The sequence below is a fragment of the Panulirus ornatus genome, chromosome 21 (assembly GCF_036320965.1).
Source record: "Panulirus ornatus isolate Po-2019 chromosome 21, ASM3632096v1, whole genome shotgun sequence".
Taxonomy (NCBI): domain Eukaryota; kingdom Metazoa; phylum Arthropoda; class Malacostraca; order Decapoda; family Palinuridae; genus Panulirus; species Panulirus ornatus.
In genome coordinates this window covers 30,503,640-30,516,176 of record NC_092244.1, presented here as the reverse complement: position 1 = coordinate 30,516,176, position 12,537 = coordinate 30,503,640, and the positions used below count along the sequence as shown (strand labels likewise).

At 43.4% G+C, this 12,537-nt stretch overlaps 1 protein-coding gene across 7 annotated transcripts in view; it reads right to left on the bottom strand.

Annotated features, from left to right (window-relative positions):
* LOC139756440 (neuron navigator 2-like) overlaps positions 1-12,537 on the bottom strand; it is a 368,656-nt gene that overhangs the window by 133,496 nt on the left and 222,623 nt on the right. For 3 of the 7 annotated variants that reach the window (XM_071675883.1, XM_071675889.1, XM_071675888.1), the window contains exon 1: positions 9,360-9,585. The exons of the other annotated variants lie outside the window; for them this stretch is intronic. The gene's annotated coding sequence lies outside the window, so the exon portion shown is untranslated. Of the gene's footprint in view, positions 1-9,359; positions 9,586-12,537 lie in introns of those variants that run through there. 7 annotated transcript variants of the gene reach the window in all.

Below are 12,537 nucleotides of genomic sequence, written 5' to 3'. Positions count from 1 at the left end.
GATGACAGACTCTAGAAATCATAATATGTTGACGAGAAAAAGGACAAACTACCAGAAGGATATCAACCAAGTGTTCCATCTCGGGAGCTGAGAAAATAATGTATGTTGAATAAATATCTTTCAACTCCCTTTTCTCTTTCCGCTTCACGATTCTCTCTATGTTTCAATTAAGGCCTTGATGTGGGCTTCTGTCCGTGGCTGGAGCCTTGAACATAAGAAAAGAAAGGCCTACAGCATCTTAGCTACGTACATACCTGTATTCATCACATATGGACAAACCAGAGGTGAATAACCAAGAATGCACGTCACAAACAAATTAAGATTTCGCATGATCTGCCGGAAGACAGTCGTTAATGCGAAATAACAACGAATATTTGTTTCTAGACCAAGCTAAGGAGCAGGCGAGGCGAAATCCTCATCAAATGCCCTTCATGACCCCACACTATACTGGATCATGAAAAGCAATTATAATTAAAAGCCCACTATGATTTAAGGCTATATGAAATTATTAAAAGTAAACAATTATTCCAGGTTATAATGATTTAATAAAAGCCTTCAGTGAATCCTTAAATGTATTATTGACGCTTGTCGCCATTACTGTGTTTCTGACCCCAATTTCCAGAAACTCTTGCGCCACAAAATCCAAAACATGAAGTCAATGCATCTAACACATTCAGTTATGTAAACTCCAACAGCGACGCTCCTTCAAACGTCTGCATGTGAACTTCGAACTGGTGTGCCATCCAACCCACCCTGTGCAGGGATAGTTAACATAAACATATACCCACATATGGCTGGCAGGGGTACATGTCGGGAGTCAGACGATATCAACAAAACGTCACAATACATATCGGGATTTGTAGTTCAATATACCTTCCCCAGAGAGAGAGAGAGAGAGAGAGAGAGAGAGAGAGAGAGAGAGAGAGAGAGAGAGAGAGCTCAGTCCATGCAACAAAGACCGAAGTTTTCTCCACAACACTCGCCCCTCAGGTCCTGTCCATCTCAGCCCCATGGCTCAGGTCCTGTCCACTTCAGCCCCATGGCTCAGGTCCTGTCCACTTCAGCCCCATGGCTCAGTTCCTGCCCACCCCAGCCCCATGGCTCAGGTCCTGTCTACCTCAGCCCCACGGCTCAGGTCCTGTTCACCTCAGCCCCATGGCTCAGGCCCTGTCCATCTCAGCCCCACGGCTCAGGTCCTGTCCACCTCAGCCCCATAGCTCAAGTCGTGCCCACCCCTGCCCCATGGCTCAGGTCCTGTCCACCTCAGCCCCATGCCTCAGGTCCTGTCCACCTCAGCCCCATGGCTCAGTTCCTGTCCACCCCAGCCCCGTGGCTCAGGCCCTGTCCATCTCGCGCGTTGTTATCACCATCGAACAAGATGTCGGACGCAACCTCGCCCCAACCCTTGACATGGTACTTAGTGGCGTTTCGCACCCACATCTTCAGCTCAGCCTCGCCTCTCCTCCAGCCACTTAGCAGAGAGATAAGTGGAGTCATTATGGAACATTATGGTTCACTAATATCGTCGTCTGTCACACACAACGTCAAAGATGTAGGTAAGTGCAGGACAGGTAGGAAAGTGAGGTTTCTTACATGAAGATAATAACACAGCTCTGAGCCTGACAATCATTTCTCTCAGAATACTATGATCACTCTCTCAAGTGGATTAAGGTTAAAACTAAGCAAAAGAACGTAATAAATACAAGGTTAAAACAAAGTAAAACAACGTAATGTAATAAACACAAAGACATTTCTTCGTAAAGTTAGAAAGTACATTGTAATGCAAAGATGTTTACACCTCAAGACACAATGAACCATGAACACTATGTTAACTATGGGTAGGGCGAGTTATGGACAATATATATGGAGGTTAATGGCTACCCTAAGGCGTGATACCCAACCTAGCACACTGATACCCAGCCTAGCACACTGATACCCAGCCTAGCACACTGATACCCAGCCTAGTACACTGATACCCAGCCTAGCACACTGATACCCAGCCTAGCACACTGATACCCAGCCTAGCACACAATACCCAGCCTAGCACACTGATACCCAGCCTAGTACACTGATACCCAGCCTAGCACACTGATACCCAGCCTAGTACAGTGTCATGTGAGACTTTAAACGCGCCACCGTCAGCAAAGAGCAAAACATTATCATCTGAAGAAGGAAATGGCAAGACTTGCTAGGGCCATACTGGACGACAGTCGTGGTGAACTGAAGGATAAAAAAGTCAGGAGTTTATTGAACTGAACGCTTAAAAAACTCCTACAGCAGGAGCGAGCTGCTAACACTAAGTATTTATGTAAACCAGAACACTCGCTAAATGAACATCAAGCATCAACATGAAGCCACAAAAGGCCATTATTACTTTTCTTCAAGTCGAGCCAAGAACGGGCTAAACTAACTAGGATTCCATTTCAGCTTTCCACCACCACACAGTTCGACACCACAAAAACCAAATTGGTGAACATTAACAAGAAGCGTCCCGGGAAGTGGACCTGTTCCTCTAGTTTTTGTTCATAAATGCATTTCACATAACAGCAACATGTTATCATTGGGCTAAAGTTTTCATATCAAAACATATATATATATATACATATATATATATATATATATATATATATATATATATATATATATATATATATATATATATATATATATTCCTATGAGTCCAGTGGGAAAATGAAACACGAGAAGCTCCCAAGTGCACTTTCGTGTAATAATCACATCATCAGGGGAGACACAAGAGGGAAATATAAGTCACTTGATATACATCGAAGAGACGAAGCTAGGACGCCATTTGGTAACATATATATATATTATGCATATTCGCCATTTCCCGCATTAGCGAGGTAGTGTTTACAACAGAGGACTGAGCCTAAGAGGAAAATATCCTCACTTGGCCCCCTTCTCTGTTCCTTCTTTTGGAAAAGTAAAAGCTGGAGGGGAGGATTTCCAGCCCCCCGCTCCCTCCCTTTTTAGTCGCCTTCTATAACACGTAGGGAATACGTAGGAAGTATTCTTTCTCCCCTATCTCTAGGGATAAAATATGTATACATATATATATATATATATATCACATACAAACCTCTTACAGACAGGATCGAACCTGGGACCCCTATGCAACATGCGGGAGCGCTACCGCTAGGCTATGATCGCCCCTAATCGGGAAATAACCATTCGAATACTATGTACTCGAATAATCGTCGTCTCACGTTGGTGAGCAACGGAGTCTACACCGGTCATTTCCCATCAGGCGCACATAACCAGCAGATAGCATTTTACCGAACCTAACTGTACAACGCAGAGGTATATGAATACGAACAAAGTGCATAGGAACGCGCACCTTCATAGAACATGCAAACCTCCAACAGCCAGATACTTAACAAAGTTATTCAAATCCCATCATCACACTTGGCTTCCGCCGTCCAACACCAATCTTTCTACTTTAAGTTTACGATGCGATGAGTAAGAAGTTTTATGAAACAATATATAAGAGAGAAACAGAGCTCCTTTTCCAGGCATCTGTATATTACTTTGGCTTTTCTGTATATTCATTATCGTCTGGGCTTAATACAAGTGTATTCTGGAGACAGCCTACTGCACTCCATGCTGATAAAACAACTCCCTCAGCAGGAGAGAAAGAAGAAACTGGAAGACGTGGGGTAGAAAGGTGACGAAGAAGGATATCTTCGCCAAAACTTGAGTTTACCGTAAACCTACTTGTGCTGACGTGAATTTGGGTATACATTCCCAGGCAGCGGCTCGTGACTTTATTTTTCGTACACTCACTCGTGGGTGTACGTGAGGAGACGCTGCTCTACAGTGCACTGAGGAGGCGGGGTTGTGAAGGCTGGGAGCATGTCTACAACAACGAGTTGGTGTTGTCCCGCCTCAGTGTGTGTGTGTGACCCAGCCACAGAACAGCTTCGCGCTTGTTGCTCTGGAGGGCAGACGTCCCACTTCTAACTTCACAATTTCTCTCTACTAACACTCACTTCCATCTAATCACCCAATGACATAGTTTAAAGTTCCTTCTAAGTTTTTACCTACGACGAAGAATTTAATAATCAAAACGTCCCTGTCGGTCAGTACTGGGCAAACCGGACGTCGCTTGACCAGACGCCAGTGTTTTCTCAGATGGAGTTTTCACTTGCGGTACAAGTGCAAGTAGGCGGAATCCGGTAACACCATGATTCATATATATATATATATATATATATATATATATATATATATATATATACTATCATCTTATAATCCATAAGGTCCCTTCTCCGGGAGCTCCTGCAGTTTCAAGACTGCGCTACAATCAGTTGCAAGGATAAGATGGACTCCTTGGTAGTTAAAAGTTCATCGAAGAGTGTAATACGATGATACAACACCTAGGAAGGCGATCTCTTTCATCAGTAGCGATGCCACAAGCAGGCGGAGTCAAGCAGTCAAAAAAAAAGAACACTGTTGAAGTACTGAGTTTGGTTGTATATATAATCACTAAAATGATATCAACAAAATTAACGCGAGTCTGTTGATTTGCAACTACATAAGATCTCATTTCCATGGGACGGTTCATATAAATTCCCTCTTACGAATACTAGCGTTTTACTAATCTTCATCCCCTTATGGAGGCCATGGTTCACAAATGTATCACACTAAGTTATCTACCAAGCAAACGCCACCACACGTTCTTGCGCAAACACATAAATTAATCGCACAAGCACACGTCAGTACTCTTAATACATATACATAGGGTCTATTTCACCAGGTTATTTGCCAGGCCACTCGACTCAAGACACCAGGTGTGGCATAAGTTAAGTTTTTAATGGTCAGCTTAGCTGACAAACCCTCCCAAGTTCCCACCTACACTTGTTACAATGGCAGGCATCTGCGACCGAGACTGTGTTGTCTGCCCACTCCTCCATTACCAGCACACTCGGCAAAACTTGCCTCATTATTCACACAGCGGACGCTCCACAACACACCAGACACCGCCCCAAGCACAGACACTTATAGTTAACACTTGAACCTGGCCCCCGCCCCCCTTCAGTCCATCCCAATCTCGACAAATTATTATTGCTTGTCACCTCCCACGTATACCCAAAGTCCATTTGTCTCATCCAGTTATTTCCAGACCCAGCCACTCATTCCTGGACCCTTACAGTCCCTCCCGGTCTATCATACAAGTCTCACAAGATTATCACTCCCTCATCATCTAACAGTCCCCGTTCATTACTCCCATCCAGTCATTTCTAGTCCCATATATAGACCCTTACAGTCCCCCCTCCTCGGTCATGGCCGCCAAAATCTATGAGACAAAAATGTTCAGGTTTAGTCAGTCCAAATTTGTCCACGAAAATATTACATTACATAAGTAGATCACCAGGAAGAATCTCAACTCTCATTTATCTCCACACGTTGTACTGGTAGGCTAAATGTAGCAACACGAGATGAACAACCTCCCTTAAGTTGGACAAGAAAAATTTCTCAGCGACATTTACCCACATTAGGAAATGTCCAAACATGGCAAACAGTCAACAAAGGTAAAGGACAAGTAGAAGAAAAGACATAAGCAAGGCGAGCGAGGAAAAGGTCACTGGTAATATGATATATATGAAACGGGTCCGAGAAAAGGCAACACGAGAGAGAGAGAGAGAGAGAGAGAGAGAGAGAGAGAGAGAGAGAGAGAGAGAGAGAGAGAGAGAGAGAGAGAGACGTGTGTACGCGGAGGGTAGGCGAGGGAGAGGAATTAGACGCAGCTGTCAGTCAACCTTTTCCACCCTACGCACGGACCTCACCTGGCCCCCTGGGACAACCCAAACCCTGGGTCGGGCTAACCTTTCCAACACGCGCCTCCTGACGACGAAGTGGGTAGCACGCTAGATAAACGACACACGTACCGACGAGGCACCTGAAATTCTGCTTCTACCCTCCTAACGCTGCTTCCCTACACCATGTTAGATGAGATTAGGTTACAGTTCAAGCGAGATCTAGCCTTAGAAAAACGTTGACGGGTTTGGGCGAATCATCGGATGATCCACTTGGTTTGCCATTTCAATATATATATATATATATATATATATATATATATATATATATATATATATATATATATATATATATATATATATATAAGGATCATGTGAGAGAATGCGTCTGTGATTCACAGTTGAGACAGGGATTTCAACTTAATATGTCGCTGATGTAACCATCCACACAACAGGAACCAAGCGGCTTCTTTACTAAGTATCCCTTGGTCGCTGTAATACCCCACTCCTTACTGCCTCTCCAGATGTATAAAATACACCATGATTATGTCTGTAATGTTCATGTTAACGTAAATATATGTCCACATCAGGGACACTACGTAGTACATTCTTATACGTGCACTGTCGCTCCTCAGACTGGCTTAATGTTCACTTATATACATCACTGCCTTCTTGTTAACTTGTAAAGTACAACTGTAAGTTCAACGAGTCTCCTTCAAATACTAAATGTTCAACTGAAATGCACATATGCTCGTTTCAGGTATTCCATGTTTGCTAGAACAAGAAATAAGAAAAAAAATACGAAAACAGACAGAAATATAGAAAGGAGAGGAAGACGAAGAGGGAGGGAATAAGCCAACACACTGGCAGAGGGCGCGACTTTTTTTCTCGAGCTCAGGGTAAACAAGGATAAACCCCACAACCTTCAGCAGACAGACTTGCCTTTAATGTACCTTAGCATGTATGTTGGGAACAGAAGCTCTTTCCCTCGCCATTCTAAGAGAGAAAAACCTTGAACAAAACCTCAATCCATAACCGTAATTCCAAAGAACATGCCACTTGATTCAAAAGCCAACTAAGCTAAACTCAGTATTCGAAAAATACTCAAAACTTACGAAAATACGAATGAGATTCACAGACATACAGACGAAGTGAGGGTCCGTTAGTATAACAGTCCCGCGACTTCAGACGAGGAACAATGTGTTTACTCTTCCATAAGTTAATCAAGGCGACATATTGTCTGTTCTTCATAATCGTTGAGCTTCGCCTCCATAACTGTCACAAAATAATCAGGAGTAAAACATCGATATCATAATCATCAAGTGATCAAAACATGAAAGATGACAAGGCTAAAATATCTGCGGATGAAGTTAAAAATAAGCAACTAAGTAACTCGAGCATATGATGCTTGCTTACAGTTGGCATCTCTTCCATTATTGCCATATGATATATTTTCCCTCAATTGTACTAGAGTTCCTAAAGTTCATATCAATTCCTTAACTAACGACCTCTTACAACATTGTGTAATTTGTGGCTAATATGGAAACCTCAGAAAGATGACCTTCAAGACATATCCTCCAACTCAGGTACAAATTTTGTTGCTCTTTTAAATCCACCCTCAGGGGTCGCTCGTATTTTTAATGGACGCTGGGACCACACCAACCTGCTAAACACCAAGAGTGGTTAGAATAAGGTATTGAAGTGTTCTTTCAGTGACAGGGTATCTTCGTGCTCGTAAAATTTCCTTATCAAGCTGAGAGAACCTTATTGACTTGCTAATGAGCATGCTTTACGAATTTCTGTTTCTCCTCCAGACAAAAACACCCCAGCAGGTTCTTCTTCAGGATGAGCAACACCGAAAGACGTATCGCCTCACCTCTAATGATAATTGGCGTACTTGTGTCCTATATGCAGGAGTTAATATTGTTGGTAAGATGTCACACCAGCCAATTTACTGCCCTTGTACCGAGCCGAGCTCCGAACTACCTTCCTGGTGTAACAAATAAATGAAATCCGCGACTTTAGGAGCTTCGTGTCATTAGCAAGATGTCCACACGTTGGCCACACACACACGCTGAATAATGATGGACAACACATCTGAGGGACACCACTATACTAGCGAGACAATAGGAGGACATCTCATGGCGAGACAACAGTGGGACACTTCCACTAGCGAGACACAAGTGGGACACCATTAGGGACAACTGGAACATCTCGGTAATGACCAGACACACCAGTGGGACACCACTCCTACCGGAAAATCCTGGGACATAACTCTTTACTAAAGATATAACCCAGTGGGACACCTACATATATTGGTGACAACCTTCCAGCACACACCCTCCTCATCTGCACGACACTTTCCATGGGACACCAGTTTACTATGAACACAGTACTGGGACACATCAGCTGTTTACTGAGGACACATTAGCTTTGACCAACCTTTACCAGTGAAGTACACCAGCGAAACATAGAGACAGACCAGTGCTTACTTGTGGGACACCAAAAACAAAATAATTTTTGCCCCAAGCAAGAAACCTGCAGGACACCACTCTTGGATGGCGCGGAGTGACTGGATCTATTCACGATCACTTAGTCCTTTGCCTTCAAGCCATCAGCCATGACTAATACAGCCGTTAATGCCAAATGGCTCAGACTTTCTCCACATTATCTTTTATGACTTTGGTCGATAGAAACAGTTGATTAAATATTAGTAACAAAAAGTAATCAAAATGGTTACTGACGGAATTAGTTTCTTCTGATACGGTTACTGTAAGTCAAATCTTTTTACTAGTAAGAAAAATTTTTTTAAACCATACGAACAACATGAACCCAACTTCATTGATTCTTCTCAATTCAAAAGTTTACTCTTGAGAGCAGACGTTAAAGTACGCTAGCATGACAATATTACCAGCTGTAAAACATTCTTGATGGTTAGTGATAAGTACACTCCTTCCCTTCCCAAGAGCACTTACACACTTAACACTTAAGAATCTGTCTTAAGTAGTTTCTTTTTTTTTTTTTTAAATTTACGAGTTGGAGACTGCTGACAGCCTAACACTCAGCACTAGGTCTCCCAGCACGCACACAGGTGATAACCATCAGGGACAGTGGAGACCTTCATGCCTTTAGAATCAAGAGTTTTCTTCCACGCCACACCATAAGAAACTTTTATTTCACACATTTGAGAGTTACTTAACTAAACGAGATAAGAGATATGTCTTATGGCCTGTCCACGGATCACAACATTAACTGCTGATATGGTACTCCGCGGTTAAGGAACCGATGAAGGAAAAAAAGGACTAATAATCAGGAGAGCGAAAATAGGAAGAGGAAGACAAAGATTAGGCCCCAAGCCAGCTTCGGACACGGCCTGGCAGCCCACCTTCCCCACCCACCACACACTCCTGCGACTCAACTGTAAACATTTAAGCGTACGCGCCACGCTGTGTACACTTTTACCTTTTATTTACCCCACACAATACAACAAGAGTACATTCCAGGAGCCATATTTGTTAATTCACCGATAATAAACAAAATATTATGATATTCTTATCTCCGACAGTATTCCTTAGACCTTCTTACCTTGGCAGCCTAGTCGCTTCCGTGAACTGTTTTAATACTCCTTTTCCCGAAGACAGACTACACTTCACATTGTGATTTCATTCACTTCAACGTCATGCATCAGTTTCCATCACCTGTCCACGCCACAGATTACGAGCCACACACACACCACACTGTCCACAAGCCAGCACCAGCGCCTCACTGACACACGCTTCACCTGCACCACAAACGTAACCAAACTGCCTTGGTCCTCGTACCCTCCTCCCAGCGTCCTTACTCCCGCCTCCTCCAGGCCCCTCCCTCAACTCACCCTCCCCCTGCGTTAGCTCCCCCCATCCCTTCCTCCCACTACCCCACAGTAACCGCAGATCTCCCTCCCCCCTTCCCATGAGTCCCCCCCACCATCGTAATCCCTCCCACCGGGTGAGTCAGAGCCGCCCTGGGGGTGAACCTCAGTGGGCGGAGGTTCCTTCCCCGGCCATGACGCGGGAAGGCAACAAGGAGGTCTTATAATTGCTGCCTTCAGCTGATAATTACATGCAAATGCACGGGGATTCTGATGCATATTCGACATTAGCAAAGAGATCGTTAATGACTCTTTCATGCCTGATGACCACAAGCCTCACAGACCCTTAAGAATGATCTTACGAGACTACGCTTCAACTTGCTACCGAAAATTGGCTAAAATCATATAACGACCACCTTTCAGACAGCCATTAGGAATGAATACCACCTTCTACCCTTAATATAAACTGCTAAACAAGTGACTGTTCTAGTCATTAAGAGCCACCTTGCCCCTCTTCACTCTACAACAATCGTCCATTCATTCTCGCACTTAAAATGGAATCTATAAATCTGCCAGGTTCTTGGATGGAGGAGCCCCAAGGTCCAGCCCTTGCCTACCAGGGTCCTTCCTGCTCTCTGTTGTTGAGCCACCAACAAGGATGGTAGCGGAACTACTTTTCATACTTGTCCCAACCACAGATGTAGCAGCGGGTGGTGGGTTCGCTCCTCTATCTGGCGTCCTGCTGGGTAGCGCTGGCTTCTGTTGTATTACCTGGCTGACCGCGCCACGTAGAACTCATGTGGTTCTTGTAAGTGCAGGACAACGGATGTATTTGTGGTTCTCTGAATGAAAAGTTTTGTTGTTAATGTCTGTTATCAGTGACATGTTGTTTGTTCTTATGATAAAGAGAGTTTCGTTAGGTTAATGCTGCAGGCTATTCATCTACCATAATCTTAAACCTAATTCTACAGCAACCGGAATGACTTTCTTTAGATTCTAAATCTATATCTTTATCACAATCAACTGAGACTTTAACTTTCCGTAACCAGAATAAGAATAGACATCGTATTTGTGTGAGACGCTTCAAATAATTTTGACCGACATCATTTCAACACGAACACGCGTAAAAGGATTTCTCTCTAGTTACTTACGCACAATTGTTGACATCCTGAATAATCTATGCTTTCTACAGCTGTATCCATGATACTGACTGCAGACTAGTCGAGGAATTGATCAATACAGGTGTAAAGCTAAGCTTGCACCAGCTTGAAGATGACCAGTTTCAGTCTATTTTTTTCACCTTGAAAGTGAAGGATGTTCCAAGCAGTTTGTGGCTGTGACTCCCGGTCTACCACAAACTGACTGATGAACCCGGAGTCGCACAAAGACTTTCGAGGTTTTAAGAACTCGCTGGTGTCGTAAAGTCGGCTCCTGGTTTCAGAGCTGGACGGGGTGAGGGGTTGAGTGAGGCTAGGGTAATTCTGTCTTTGTCCGGGAGCTTCCCATATCCTCGTGTTTATATGATACCCTCAAAATGGAGGCTTCGAGTGTTGCCTTAACTTGTGGTTCAGTCGAGCTAAGCATACAAGATGTTCCGGCTAAACAGACTCTTAATATCCACAATCTGTAGACTGACATTATAATCTACCTCTTAAATGATGAATTATGACACGCACGTTCAAGGAATTTCCGAGTTGTGTTACAACCATGTCAGCTGCCTGGGCTGGTGTGTGTGTGGGGACAATAATCATGCGTTTAAAATTCCTGGAGCACAACTCCGGAGATCAGTTGAACTTTTAAAGGGTAACTGAAATGTGGCTCTGCTAAACGGAGAGAATGCGAGGAAGATAGCAGTCATGGGAGAGGTGGCACAGCAACAACGATGTGTGACCCTGATTGGTTGTTTGGGTTTAATTAAGCCTGACACCCGCCAGGGGTATTACACCAGTCTACGTCAAGCTACACCCACCAACTGGAGCATCTTCAACACCCACAAAGTGTTCAGGATCACCACATACACTCGCACTGTGCTATGCTCAGTGTGCCTCTGGGTCACACGAATCAGGGACATGTGTACTTCATTTCTCAGTCACTGATCGACGCACCATTTTGCTTCCAAAATCAAAATGAAATTTCAGATTTTGGAAAAAAAGAAAATTCTTCACTATATTGATTTTTCCTTTGAGTATTATCAATGTTTTTATACATCAGTCCTCTGTTCTTAACGCTACCTCGTTAATGCTGGAAATAGCGAACATGTATGTGAAAATATACACTGAGTACGTATATGGTCTTAAAGTTATCTTGAACATCATAAACTATGAACCGTTTCTGGCCATTAAATCCTCCAACGTACATACATACGTACACTCAACTGTACGTTTAGCTTAACTGAGACACATAAAATTCATCAGTTCTTGTTCATTACATATCTAACGAATGACATTCACTATTAATGGCCAGTGAATACAAATGGAAGTTGATTTGAAACCAATCATGAAAATATGATCGTAAGTCATCCGCTTGCTCCTCTCATCTGTCTCATTCCTCATCATACGATATCTTTATGTTACTGATCTCTTCCACTATCACAAACAGACTCGCCAGCACCCAATGGCCTGCTGGATTTTTATCATTCCTATCAATTCCCTGTTCCTCATCCACGAACATCATGCACTATGTGTCTAGAAATACCACATACATCACCTGTTGTGACTGGAAAACAGAGGATACACGTAGAGCAAAACAGGAATAGAGGAGTGAACTTATCTCTGTTTGTGGTAGACCGGGAGTCACAGCCACAAACTGCTTTAACATCCTTCACTGTCAAGGAGAAAGAGCGTCTAGGAGAAGAACTAGAAGATTAGGATGGAAAGGGCGCCTAGGAGTAGTACTGGAAGACTAGGAAAGAGA